Genomic DNA, 16,051 nt, shown 5'->3' on the forward strand with positions numbered 1-16,051 from the left:
TTTTTGTGACCAATTTCATTGTTACAAATAACATTTTTTTTGTTAGGCTGCATAGCTCCCCAACTAAAGCACAACTTAGTTTTTAAACATATTAAAACTTGAATATAAAAAATATTAAATCAATATTATTTTCTTTAGGTTGCAGTGCAATCGATTATTCAAAGCACAAACAGTTTGATTACCCAGATTTTTTCATCAGTTGAAACTGAAGTGCTAACTGCTCTACCGTTGTGTGAATATAGGATATTGACAATCTATTTTAAGTAAAACATTTCTCAAAATAAGTATTTTTAAGAATATTAAAATAGAATTGACTTCAATTCAAGCAAAAATAGTCTTGATAGGATATAGTATGATATTGACTTCTTATCTTAAGTAAACCATTTCTCAAAATAAGTATTTTTTAAAATATTGCGAATCTCAATTTAAGCAAAAATAGTCTTGATAAGATAGTATGATATTGACTTCTTATTTTAAGTAAAACATTTCTCAAAATAAGTATTTTAAAGAATATTGCGAATCTTGATTCAAGTAAAAATAGTCTTGATAAGATAGTATGATATTGACTTCTTATTTTAAGTAAAACATTTCTCAAAATCAGAATATTGCGAATCTGAATTCAAGCAAAAATAGTCTTGATAGGATAGTATGATATTGACTTCTTATTTTAAGTAAAACATTTTTCAAAATAAGTATTTTTTTAAATATTGCGAATCTCAATTTAAGCAAAAATAGTCTTGATAAGATAGTATGATATTGACTTCTTATTTTAAGTAAAACATTTCTCGAAATAAGTATTTTTAAGAATATTGCGAATCTTGATTCAAGTAAAAATAGTCTTGATAAGATAGTATGATATTGACTTCTTATTTTAAGTAAAACATTTCTCAAAATAAGTATTTTTTAAAATATTGCGAATCTCAATTTAAGCAAAAATAGTCTTGATGAGATAGTATGATATTGACTTCTTATTTTAAGTAAAACATTTCTCAAAATAAGTATTTTTAAGAATATTGCGAAACCTAATTTAAGAAACTTTGTCTTACCTAGAAAAATATTTATTGTTTTAAGTAATTTTTAGAATTCATCAATCTTGATTTAAGAAAAATTATTCTTGATAGGGATAAATATAATATTGATTTCTTATTTTAAGTAAAATACTTTTCAAATTAAGTATTTTCAAATCTTGTTTTAAGCAAAACTATTCTTAATAAGAAGAGAATGATATTGACTTCTTATTTTAAGTAAAATATTTATTGTAATAAGCATTTTCAAGAATATTGCGAATCTTGATTCAAGTAAAAATAATCTTGATAAGAGTAGTGTGAAATTGACTTCTTATTTTAAGTAAAATATTTCTCAAAACAAGTATTTTCAAGACTATTGCGAAACCTAATTTAAGAAACTTTGTCTTACCTAGAAAAATATTGATTGTTTTAAGTAATTTTTATAATTCATCAATCTTGATTTAAGAAAAATTATTCTTGATAAGGATAAATAAAATATAGATTTCTTATTTTAAGTAAAATACTTTTCAAATTAAGTATTTTCAAATCTTGTTTTAAGTAAAACTATTCTTAATAAGAAGAGAATGATATTGACTTCTTATTTTAAGTAAAATATTCTTGTAATAAGCATTTTCAAGAATATTGCAAAACTTAATTTAAGAAAATGTGTCTTTTCTAGAAAATTGTTTCTTGTTTTAAGTAATTTTAAATCTTGACAAGAAAAAAAATACTTATTTTAAGAATTTTTTCTTAAAACAAGATTTTTTTTTCTTGCTTAGAATTTCAAATTTTGCTGTGTACCTAATAGCGGCCTGGTGAGACCTATGTATTGCCTTCGCTAAATCCTTTCTTAAACTTGTTCCCACTTATACCTTCTAGAGGAATGTTATCCATAGATATAACCCTAATATACTGCTGATTGGATTCGTCATTTTATAATTGTAACACAATGTGTCATAAGAACTGTTCGTTATACCATGGTAGTATGTGGTGCAATTAATTAAAGAATTATGTGATTTGTAAATATTTTACACAAAGTGCAACACAGTGTGACGTATTGTCTGCTACAATATCTAATGATTACACATTTTTAATAATTATGTAGTTTCTCATTTAATAAAACATACCAGTTATAATAACAAATTACCGTATTAAACGTACAAATCAAAGTATAAAAACAATAAGTATATACAGTACCAACGGAAATTACGATAAAAAAGTATCTATTTTATTAATTTCGAAATACAAAGAAAAAATAACAACAACATATCTATATTGTGAGGCCAAAAAGGCTTATGTCCAATTAGGCGTGTCAGTCTGACAATGAAACAATTACAAGGTATAATTGATATAATACTAATTGTATGTTACTTTATCTCGTATTATCATTATTTGCATGTTTTAGCTGTTTTTCATTAACTGTCTTTGCATGATTATAACAATGTTTTATCTAGATTGACTGTAATCATGTTGTACTTTCCATATCATATGATTTCTGGATGTAGATCAATATCTACAACACAATACAAACGTTAAATGACGATGATCCATGTATTCTGCTATATTTTTACTTTTCATTATGGCAGCCGACGGTGCTACAGTGACTGAATTAAATAGTCTTGTTCGTAAACAATGCCAAAATAAAAAAAACTCGAAGAGAGCAAAAAGAAAGATATTACGCTTGAACGTATCACACATTAAACATACATATTCCGTAGAAGTATTAATTCATAAAATAAAATAATTGTTTTTGGAGGCATAGAGTTAAACTTACGTTTTCATGAGAGGAGGATAAGATAATATTGGTTCCTCGTGCAAAATAAGCTTATTACAACACTATTGCAGATTATAACGTGAATCGGCGGTGATTGTACAGAGGCGTGTCTATTTTTGTTTTCGTATCTATAATTTTGGCTTTCAAAAATGGCAGCCCAAAGCAATCGCTACCCCTGGATCCGACCCGTCAGACTATTTTGATATACAATGATAGAGGTTCAGACGTTCTGTGGTACATTTAAATTGTATTATTTGTATTCCGTCTTTAAACTTCATCTTAATTTCAAATAGAATAACATCAATAAAGTAATATTGTTTACTTAGAAGTGTGCCAGTTATTCTGCACTGAAGAAAACAAAATCAGAAAAAAAATTTAACACATGCGACCACGTTTTTTTAAACATTATTAAGGCTAAGTGTGTTAATTATTGAGATGTAAAGCACATAGGCTGATTTTAGCATGAGGAAGTGCAGACTAGGCGAGAGGTGTTCGGTTTGTTTACAAATCTATACCCACTATTTCTGATTGGTCGCGAGCTTTCAATTGCCATAGTTGCTTTCTGGACGCACCAAAAGCGTTCGATCGAGTCAAATCTTATTTAAAGTTTTAGTTGAAAGAGGTGTGCCTATCTTTGTAGTTAGGATCTTACGACACTGGTATGATAATCAAGAATTTGTTGTTAGATGGGGACATTGTGTCCCTTTACCTTTTTTCTGTTATTAACGGTGTGCGCCAAGGGGGTGTAATGTCTCCACTGCTTTACAATGTAGCCTATTATATTGACGATCTTTATGTACAACTTAGAGAGTCCAATCATGGGTGTACTATTGGTGATAACAAAGTTAATTGTCTCAGTTACGCTGATGACATGCTTCTCATGGCTCCTTTTTCTATTGGAGTACTGAATCTCATTAATGTTTTTGAACTTTATGCTACGAATCGAGATATTGTGTACGGTACTATACAATCCAAGTGTATGTTTTTATGTGCTCGTGTACGTAAGTTACAAGGTTGACCTAGTGTTAAGCTAAACCACACTGACCTTGAATTTGTTGACTGTATAACATACTTGGGTCATATGATTTGTAACTCTCTGAATGTTGATAATGATATTAAGAAACAGTATCGAGCTCTGTGTATCAAAGCTAATGCATTATACAGGACATTCTACAAATGTTCCGTTGAAGTTAAATGTCAGTTATTTAAAATGTTTTGCGTTAATGTAGGCCAATACTATATGACTCTATGGAGAAAATTCCGTGAAGGTACTGTAAACTAATTTAGAGTTTTCTTTAATAACGGGTTGCGTAAGCTACTGAAAATTCTTAGTTATAGCATTATGTTTTTTAACGAATAACGTTCCCTCATTCTATAATTTGATGGAACGCTATACATTATAGTTTTAAGAGCATAATTCATGACAGTTGCAATAGCCTGATTCAAACCAACGTCATTCCACAATCCAACCTACATCAGCGTTGGTACAAATTGGTATTTTTTAGGATATTGTAAGTTGATTTGTGGAAGTTGCTTATTTAATTTCCTGGTTAAATTGTTTCTATTTTTGTTTTTTGTATGATTTGTATATGGATGTACTATCCGAAATAAAGAAAATGAATGAATGAATGAATAGTGTACCGTCATTTTAAAAGTGATATTATTGGCCTAATACAACGTCATGGTATTTAGAAACAGTTAAACCTACCCTTAAATGCATAATTTCACAATTAACCAGATTTACTTACAATTGTAAAGCTTGTTGTTACAAGTAAGGAAAAATGAGAATAAACACTTACAGTGTAACCAATGACGTCAAACCAACAAATTCATTTCCAGACAATGTAGTAATGCCGTTAGAGCTTAAATCCCTTCAAAATAAAAACATGAATACTTGGTAAATAACAGTTCACGAGTTGAGGTTTCCTTCTTTGGGGAAAAATTGTTACAGTTTGGTGTGTATGTCAGCGGACAAAATTGTGACCGTAAATTAATGTATCTGCATTGTACTGTTAGTGTGTATTACGTGTCAGTGAAAATTAAAGAGGGTCGATAATGGTGCAAACTATAAAATATTAAAACTAAAATAGAAAGTTTATCAATTGAGTACGTAGAACTAAAGATCCGAAGCCTAGTTGGTTGGAACTTGTTCCGCCAGAGATGGTTCCTGATCAAGTTCAAACTATCAAACACGTCACAGGAATTGTGGACAAATGTGGAAAACGCGTCAAACTTCGAAGGAAAAAATTCAAACCTCCAATGCCATCTGTTATTTTTGGTAATGCGCACTCACTCAAAACAAGTGAAATGGCTGCAAATGTATTCGAATACAGGGACAGTTGCCTTATGGCGATCACTGAAACTTGGCTAATTGAATCTTTTCGGATCATGGATCAACAAATTGTTCTTGTCATCAGGAATTATTAACAGTTGCTCTTCGTACGTCACTTTTACTTCCTAAGGGAATTCTAGCAGGTTCTAGTCATCATTATCTATATGCAGACTTCAAAGTAGCTTGCGCTAAAGTCGCTGAGGTAGATATAGGCACATAAGCTGCAAATCTCCAGATTCAATAAAGCTGTTACTATGTGATCTCCACAAAGGATCGCATAAAGAGCTTTCAAAGGTAATTCCACACCTTCATCAATATGTAAACGTTGCTACTAGAAAAGGCACTATATACTTGATATGTGCTATGGAAATGTTAAAAATGCTTATACAGCAAAGAGATGTCCAAGCATTGGGCGGTCAGATCACGAAATGATACAACATGATCCCAAGCTATAATTCACGAACGTAGGAATCCTCAAAATGAATATGATACGCACATAGCTTAGTGCCTTTAATTATGATATTCATTAGGTCTACATTAGGCCTGGGTTAGCCCACTGTGCAACTGTAGTGCTGTTTTTTTTTTTGTTCTTTAGTTCGATTCTTACAGGATAGTATTGTTTTATTTATCTAATCTATAGAAGGTTCAAAATTTTGTTTAGGGATTAATGTTAGATGGTGTGAGACTAAACGAGTTGTAACAGTAATGAAATTGAAGATGAGTACCACTTTCTGTTAATGTGTTAATACAACTTAAATTTATCGTTTGATTTATTTTGCAAAATACACTAAATTAGGAAACAACAGATTTTCTGTTGCATCCGCTTTAATAATAATTTGTTCACGGTCAGACCACCACCATAACGCTTTGACAAAATAAACATTTTAACCTTTCCACGTATTGATGATATAGTTTATAATTATTAAAATAGGCCTATATGGTAAGATATAACCACGTTACCCTAGCGTCATGGTATTTAGACTAAACCTACACTTAAACGTATAATAATCACAATTAACATGATTTACTTACAATTGTAAAGCTTTTAAATTTTTACCAGTAAGGAAAAAATGAAAATAAACACTTACAGTGTAACCAATGACGTCAAACCAACAAATTCATTTCTAGACAATGTAGTAATGCCGTTACTGCCTAAATCCCTTCAAAATAAAAACATGAATACTTGGTAAAATAACAGTTCACGAGTTGAGGTTTCCTTCTTCGGGGAAAAATTGTTACAGTTTGGTGTGTATGTCAGCGGACAAAATTGTGACCGTAAAATAATTTATTTGCATTGTACTGTTAGTGTGTATTACGTGTCAGTGAAAATTAAAGAGTGTCGATAATGGTGCAAACATTAAAATATTAAAATTAAAATACAAAGTTTATCAATTGAGTACGTAGAACTAAAGATCCGAAGCCCAGTTGGTTGGAACTTGTTCCGCCAGAGATGGTTCCTGATCAAGTTCAAACTATCAAACACGTCGCAGGAAGCGTGGACAAATGTAGAAAACGCGTCAAAAAACTTCAAAGGAACAATTTAAAACCTCCAATGCCATCTGTTATTTTTGGTAACGCGCACTCACTCAAAACAAGTGAAATGGCTGCAAATGTATTCGAATACAGGGACAGTTGCCTTATGGCGATCACTGAAACTTGGCTAATTGAATCTTTTCGGATCATGGATCAACAAATTGTTCTTGTTATCTGGAATTATTAACAGTTGCTCTTCGTCCCTTTTACTTGCTAAGGGAATTCTAGCAGGTTCTAGTCATCATTATCTATATGCAGACTTCAAAGTAGCTTGCGCTAAAGTCGCTGAGGTAGATATAGGCACATAAGCTGCAAATCTCCAGATTCAATAAAGCTGTTACCAGGGAGATGGAGTAACATCATAGTATGTTCTTTTGATCAGTCTACTTTTCCGACAGGAAGTAAAATAGATAAGACTTAATCCCCGATAAACAGTTCCTCATCAAATAAACAATTTTCCCTGACGTAATCAATGACACGCGCATGCGCAGAAAAGTCAAAGTTGCTTCGCTTCGCTTGAATAACTCTGGCCTACGTCACACATCGTCAAGGTGTTTCAGAAAGCCAGATGATACAATCGCGACACACAATGACAACTGACGACTTCTATACCGATGTACGTAGACTTTTCCGATTTAGATTTCGATGATAGCGATTTAGAAGATGTTGATCTAAAATGAAAATGTGCCAATGTATTGCCCATGTGGGGAAAGTTCTGACGATCAAATGATCGCTTGTGAAGGCTGTTACTATGTAATCTCCACAAAGGATCCCATAAAGAGCTTTCAAAGGTAATTCCACACCTTCATAAATATGTAAACGTTGCTACTAGAGAAGGCACTATATACTTGATATGTGCTATGGAAATGTTAAAAATGCTTATACAGCAAAGAGATGTCCAAGCATTGGGCGGTCAGATCACGAAATGATACAACATGATCCCAAGCTATAATTCACGAACGTAGGAATCCTCAAAATGAATATGATACGCACATAGCTTAGTGCCTTTAATTATGATATTCATTAGGCCTACATTAGGCCTGGGTTAACACACTGTGCAATTGTAGTGCTGTTTTTTTTGTTCTTCAGTTCGATTCTTACAGGAAAGTATTGTTTTATTTATTTAATCTATAGAAGGTTCAAAATTTTGTTTAGGGATTAATGTTAGATGGTGTGAGATAAAACGAGTTGTAACAGTAATGAAATTGAAGATGAGTACCACTTTCTGTTAATGTGTTAATACAACTTAAATTTATCGTTTTATTTATTTTGCAAAATACACTAAATTAGGAAACAACAGATTTTCTGTTGCATCCGCTTTAATAATAATTTGTTCACGGTCATACCACCACCATAACGCTTTGACAAAATAAACATTTTAACCTTTCCACGTATTGATGATATAGTTTATAATTATTGAAATAGGCCTATATGGTAAGATATAACCACGATACCCTAGCATCATGGTATTTAGACTAAACCTACACTTAAACGTATAATAATCACAATTAACATGATTTACTTACAATTGTAGGCCAAAAGCTTTTAAATTTTTACCAGTAAGAAAAAAATGAGAATAAACACTTACAGTGTAACCAATGACGTCAAACCACCAAATGTATTTTCATGCAATGTAGTAATGTCGTTACTGTTTAACTTCCTTCAAAATAAAAACATGAACACTTGGTAAATAACAGTTCACGAGTTGAGGTTTTCTTCTTAGGGGAAAATAGTTACAGTTTGGTGTGTATGTCAGTGGATGAAATAGTGACCGTAAAATAATGTATCTGTATTGTACTGTTAGTGTATATTACATGTCAGTGAAGATTAAAGAGGGTCGATAACGGTACAAACGTTAATATGTTATTAAAATTAAAATACAAAGTTTATCGATAGAGTACGTAGAACTAAAGATCCGAAGCCTAGTTGGTCGGAACCTGTTCCGGCAGAAATGGTTCCTGATCAAGTTAAAACTAATGAACACGTCACAGGAAGAAGCGTTGAAAAATGTGAAAGACGCGTCAAACTTCGAAGGAAAAAATTCAACTCTCCAATGCCATCTGTTATTTTTGGTAATGCTCACTCACTTAAAAACAAGTTTAGTGAATTGACTGCAAATGGCAGTATTCGAATACAGGGACAGTTGCCTTATGGCACTCGCTGAAACTTGGCTAAATGAATCTGTTTCGGATCATGGATCAACACATTTTTCTTGTAATCTGGAATTATTAACAATTGCTCTTCGTTCCTTTTACTCGCCAAGGGAATTCTAGCAGGTTCTATAGTCATCATTATCTATAGGCCTATACACCCAAAAGAATACTTCAAAGTAACTTGTGCTAAAGTCGCTGAGATAGACACATAAGCTACAAATCTCCAGATTCAATAAAGCTTGGTGATTTCCACAAACGATCCCATAAAGAGCTTACAAAGGTTATTCCACACCTTTATCAATATGTAAACGTTGCTACGAGAGAAGGCACTATATACTTGATAATTATGTGCTATGGATATGTTAAAAATGCTTATACAGCCAAGAGATGTCCAGGCATTTGGCGGTCAGATCACGAATTGATACAACATGATCCAAAGCTATAATTCACGAACATAGGAAGCTTCAAAATGAATATGATACGCACATTATCTTAGTTTCTTTAATTATGATATTCATTAGACCTACATTGGCATGGGTTTACCCACTGTGAACTGTAGTGCTGCTTTTTTTTATTCTTCAGTTCGATTCTTCCTGTATAGTATTGTTTTATTTATTTATTCTATAGAAGGTTCATAACCATACGAACGTTAGATTATTGTAAAAACAAAATGTTCGATAAACTAAATCATTGGATTTTTGTCTAGATTTGGTAGTTTTTTTAGTTTTACGAATTAATTTTTCCTTTTGTTAAGTGGGATTGATCGGCTGAATGGGTAATAATTTGTATGATTTAGCTTTGTAATTTATTTGTTATAGGTATAGTCTCTGGTCTATGTAGCAAGGGCAAATATTCTACAATTCAGACTCCAATAAATGAAATTAAGCAAATTTTGTATAGGAATTAATGTTAGATGGTGTGAGATAAAACGAGAAAATAGACTATGTCAAGTTTGTAACAGGAATGAAATTGAAGATGAGTACCACTTTCTGTTTTAATATGTTAATACAACTTAAATTTATCGTTTTCTTTTGCAAAATACACTAAATTAGGAAAAACATATTTTATGTTGCATCCGCTTTAATAATAAAAATAAATAAAATATATTTTTATTGTCCACCACCACCATAACGCTTTGACAAGCAAACACTTAATCCTTTCCACGTATTAATGCTATAGTGTACTAATATTACAATAATTATATTGTAAGACATCAGCACGTCACCCTGAACGTCATGGTACTTAGAAACAGTTAAACCTACCCTAAATGTATAATCACAATTAGCATGATTTACTGACAATTGTACACAGCAACCTCAAATCAAATCAAATCAAGTCTATATTCGTTTCATATATAAAAACGTAGCAAGTAAGTACTTGTCAACTGGTTTAACCAAAAAATTAACATTTATTTATTAAATAAAAAATTTACATTGTTTTCCTCGAAAGAAAAATATGGTAAAACATTCACAATTACATCATACATAGAAAAAATTTACAATTTAAAAACATTAATAACATCCATATATATATATATTGCATGTGCGCTATTATCATCTAACAATCTTTGAGTTAAAATATGCGTTGAATTTGGTACAAAAGACAGTCGGTGTCTTGACGCATCAGCTCTAAGAGCCTTTACATTTTTATAAGTAATTTTTCTGTATTGTATTACGTGTATTACTAGATGGTCGATAACAATAAGAACGTTAAATTATTATTTAAAAAACTATGTAAAGTTTATTGACAGATTGTAGATCATCGTTTTTAACTAGAATTGGTAGTTTTTTTAATTTTTACTAATTCATTTTTCCTTTGGTTAAGATGTTAATAATTTATATGATTTAGCTTTGTAATTTATTTGTTATAGGTAAAGTCTCTGCACCTTGTTCAAATGTAATCTGATGTTTGCCTAACAATAATTTTAGAATTACAGAAAATCAATGATGTAATGATTTATTTGCTGTCTAGCACGTGAAATTATTCTTCCTTCTCTGTGCCTAAGGCAGAATGTGAAGGAAAACATCAGTATACATTTCCCAAAAAGTGACATAAAAGTATAAAGAATACTCGATAAAAATACTTTAAAAATAATCTCATATAGCGCCGCTACATACTCGCACATTATTTGTTTAATAATTTAAGCAGATTCTGAAAGATATGAAGCGTTTTTTTCTATGTCAAAATACTACGTATGTAAGGATCAACGACTGTAACAATAACATCGATGGATTTAAGAACAACCCTAAATACCTGTAATATAATAAATTACAAACAGTAATACAAATTAAAACTTAAAATCATCAGCTAACATACCCTTTTATCCGCTTTAATAATAAAGAATAAATCAAAGAAGTTGCTTTTGTTCACAGTCATACCACCATAACGCTTCACTTTGAATGTACCGTAATTTTACAAGTAATATTTAACAGTTAAACCTACCGTTAAATGTATAATTTCAGAAATAACATGATTTATTTGAATTTTTATAAGTAAGAAAACAAAATGAGAATAAACACTTACAGTATAACCAATGATGTCAAACCACCAAATGCATTTTCATACAATGTAGTAATGCCGTTACTGCTTAAATCCCTTCAAAATAAAAACAGTTGGTAAATAACAGTTCACGAGTTGAGGTTTTCTTCTTTGGGAAAAATATTTACAGTTTATGTCAGTAGATGAAATAGTGACCCTAAAATAATGTATCTGAAATGTACTATTGTTGTGTATTACTGTACGTGTTAGTGAAAATTAAAGAGAGTCGATAACGTTACAACAAACGTTAAAATATTATTCAAATTATAAATACAAAATATATCGATTTAGTACATACTGTAGTACGTCAGGAATAGGTTGTTCGTTTATATAATTACTGATATAAAGACGGAGAGATAACATTTTAATACATCTTAAAGGCAATTGAAAAATAATCAATCCTTTACTATAAGCCGAAACGTAGCAAGAGTATGTAACTTATTTGTTATAGAGAGAAAAATAGTGCATGTTTAGACACAAACCAGCACAGCTGATGTAATCTGAGGGTAGCCTACAATAATTAAAGTACACGTATAACTAAACGATAAAGAAAGAAATGTATACATAAATCAATGTCAAATAACTAGCTCGATGATATCAAACGGCGCCTCTACACACTCACACATTGATTCAATCCAAAGAGTTTACACTGACAAGAAAAGTCAGCATTTTTTTAAAGTTATGAATAATCAACTACCAAAATAATATTAAAATTGTTTAAAATACCGTTCGTTATCTAATTTACGGACGTAGGAAGTCTAAAAATCAATATATATGTACATATTTGTTATTTAGTGCCTTTGATTCTAACATCCGTTACTCTATTGTGTTAACCCACTGTGTAATAATAGTGTCTGTTTCTGTGGTTAATTGCGCGGTGCAATGCTGTTTTTTCAATTGAGGATTTTTCAATTCTGTTCTCGCACGATTGTATTATTCTATTTTATGAAAAGATGAGGGGCATTTTGGAAACACATTTTTTATACAATTCGAATGAGTGTACGATGTATTTAAACCAATTTACAGAACGTACGTACCGAAAAAAAAACACCATGGACTGAAATCGTTATTTTGTGAGGATGGTGCTAATTGGAATGATTCGTCTACGATAGTCCAGTACTTTTACAATTAACTAATATTAATTTTCCGTTGTATCATTTTCATTTCTATAATTTGTAATAAAAATAATATAATCATAATAACATTTTTTTTTTTAATATAAGCTTTAGAATTACCGTAACTGCGATCAACGTTTCAATGTTACTACGCTTGTCTTATGTAAGCTTACAGTTTGCACAAAACAGGTTCTTTGATGATACTTACAAGAATGTTATTGGTTGATGATTATTGTAGTTCCTGACGGATTCTGCTGTTGCATTAATATATTTCCGACAGCTTAAGTAGTTAAATATGCAATCGCATCCAGTTGGACATATCTGTTTTAGGAATAATAATTGTTCTGTAAAAAAAAAATGTTTGTAAAATTAGGTACTAGTTTCGAATTTACCTAAATGGACAGTAAAACAATAGCTATAAAAATGTAATAACTATGTTTGTCATTTAACTATTAATTGTATAGGACTTGGCTCTTGAGTAGGACTAGACGTTGTGAAAAGGTAGATGTATCTTAAGTTTAGGTCATTCTTCAAAGATATCATAATCTAATATCATTTTGATACATTACTGTTGTACATGTGCAATTTTGGATTTGTGGATTTGACGCACACTGGATAAATATTGATGTTTTTTTCTTCAAATGTCTCTCAATTTTGTGTCCAATTACGTCTGCCGGTGGAATTTGTATAGTCTCTAACAATGCACCATCACCGAGTTGGCCGCATTGGCCGCCTTCTCCTGAGTAGGGGTCAAAGAGCCAGTGTTGTGGTGGAATAATGTTTTATAATTCAGGTGATTCATTATTGTCTCGTTTCTAACAATATCGGAATTTTTACCGGGATGAAGTCTCTTTTGCAAAAAGAAGCTTTGTGTTATGTTTGTTTAGAAACCTCTTACTATTACGTTTGTGAATTTTTTCCAATTGATCAATTGTTTTTGCAGAGGTTTTTTAAAGATTTTAGGTTGTCCAGGGAGCGTTTGTTTGCCTAATTCTCTGCAATCTAAGGTTGTGTCTAATTATCAATCAAGTAAAGAGCTTAAACTAGATTATGATTAATTACTGTAATTGAATATTTAATTAATGGCAGTAACATAGCCTAGATTATAGAGTATAGACAGCGATTCAGATTAATATTTGTTATAAAATCAAACAACAAACGTAAAAGACTTTAGTATATAATAGCTATCTTCCTTGTATTAGCTACAGTGTTTTATTTTAGAATTTTTGCAAGTAGTGTTTCTCTGTTTTAAAAGTATCTTCTATCAAATCGCCTAAAAAAGCCTAATCAGGTTAATACATTACACTTTTTCAGTAACTTAGGGGTTATTAGTTTACAATACGTCGCGAAACGCGTTACACTTAGCGACTGACGCGTTTATTTTTTTTTTAATATTTATAATACAATTATGTATTATTAATTTTTAAAAAACATTAAAACCTAAATAACCTACTGAATACAAAATATATTCATTGTATCCTAATTTCAACATTTTTTTTTTATCTTATGTGGGTTCATCCCACTTTTATTTCCATACAACTGTTCTCTTTACATATATTTTTCATATACACTATACATATCATTATATTTACAATGTTTGTTTAATCATCTGTTTACATATATCTTTTTAAACATATTATCTGTAACACATTTTCATTAACAAGCTTATTTTTTTCTTACATAGGTCTAGTTGTTTTTGATTTTTTCATCTACCACATTTTCATTTAACAATGCAAATTCTCTGTTATACTCATTACTTACTAAATGTTTACTGTTAACATAATATTGTTCTCATCCTTTAACATTAATATTAATATTTTGTTCTTTAATGTTTACAAAACTTTTATTTCCAGCAGATTATCCTTTTTTTTTGCATCTATAACTTCTTAAATTTTATTTTATTTTAACCACATTGATTACATAGTTTCCTCTTTTTATACATATTATCTATAACACATTTTCATTAACAGAGCTTATTTTTTCTTACATAGTTATTTTTGTTTGTTTTCATCTAGTGGAGTCTGTTAGGGATATTTTGGTTCACTTTTTTCCAAAAGCATCAAATTTGGTATACAGGTTGCCCACCCTATACAAATTAAATTTTTGATGGGCGCCAAGCAAAATGACCCCTTGGGTCACCTAATTTGCATAATTTTAAATGGCGGACACTTTCGCTTAAACAGTCTATATCTCTGAAACTACTGGTCATAGAGAGTTGATTTTTAGCTCAAAATGTTCAAAACATAAACATTCCTATTTACTCTAATGAAGTATTTTTGAAAAAAAATGACCGGAAGTACCAGTTTTAACCTTTGACCCATATTTTAAGGCATTGCCATATCTCAGTAAATAGTTGTCACAGACAGTTTATTTAAGTGTCAAATTGTTCAGAATATATATGTTACTATTTAGTTTAATGAAACATTTTATCCAAAAATGACCGGAAGTACTCAGTTTTGCCTTTGACCGTTACGGTGTAATTACCAACCTTGTTACGGTTAATATATTTTGATATCCATAAAACTACTTGTCATAGAGAGTTAATGTTTGTGTCAAAATGTTCAGAACATAAACATTTCTATTTACTATAATAAAGTTTTTTCTAAAAATTGCCATATCACATTATTGGGTTGGCGTGGAAAGTTCATTTTGGTGTCAGATTGTTCAGAATATATGTTACTATTATGTTTAATAGAAGATTTTTCCAAAAAATGTCAGGAAGTACAGTTGACCTGTTACATACATAAAATTATAAATTTGTTCAAGTTAACTGTATATTTATATTATTTTGCAATCCACTTTTGAGCACTTGTCAAAGATGGCTACTTTGCATGTGCAATTGAACGAAGTATACTGAATGAAGTTGAATATAGTCCTATTTGTAGTGAGTCTAGAGTAACGCAAATGAGAGAAAATTGTATAGACAAAAAACACCCAATCTCATTCTCATCTAATCGAGTACTTAAATGAAGTCTTCTACACATTTAGCAATAATGTTTACTGATGAAATCTATTCAAGTTTTGTTTTGGAAAGTTAGTGTTTCCATCACTTGTGTTTGTTTGGTTGTTACATTCAGGGTAATTGTCCTATATTGCATTTCTTCGCTGAGTATCTTTCTTTAATTAAGTATAGTTAAGTTTGTTCATGACCAAATTAACGGCAAAACACCACATCAAACAATGGAATACTTTTATTTAATTACACATAATGCTAGTACCAGATTTAGTAATAGATATAATTTTGCAATTCCGAAAGCTCGCACAGATGCTGGTAAATTTAGAATTTCTTTTAATGGAGCTCAACTTTGGAATAATTTACCCTTAGTTATAAAATGTACCTCTTCTAGATTTAAATTCATAAATGAAGTTAAATGTTTACTTTTACAAAAATATTAATGTTAGCCCTTGTTTACGTTATTTCTTTCATATAGTTGCTGTTTCTTTCTTATTGAATTATTGTTGATAGATGAAAATGTATGCATTATGACTAATTTATTTTTTGTGAAAGGAGTCAAACCTTGATTAGCGAAAGCTATTTTTTGGCTCCTTTTCACACACACATACATTTTATTGTATTGTACTATTTATGTATGATGATG

At 30.6% G+C, this 16,051-nt stretch overlaps 1 protein-coding gene across 1 annotated transcript in view; it reads left to right on the forward strand.

The window, feature by feature from the left end:
- The window catches only part of LOC140059168 (NCK-interacting protein with SH3 domain-like), a 120,509-nt gene that overhangs the window by 75,268 nt on the left and 29,190 nt on the right, over positions 1–16,051 (forward strand). The gene's annotated exons all lie outside the window — the stretch shown is intronic.

Source organism: Antedon mediterranea, chromosome 9 (assembly GCF_964355755.1).
Source record: "Antedon mediterranea chromosome 9, ecAntMedi1.1, whole genome shotgun sequence".
Classification (NCBI taxonomy): domain Eukaryota; kingdom Metazoa; phylum Echinodermata; class Crinoidea; order Comatulida; family Antedonidae; genus Antedon; species Antedon mediterranea.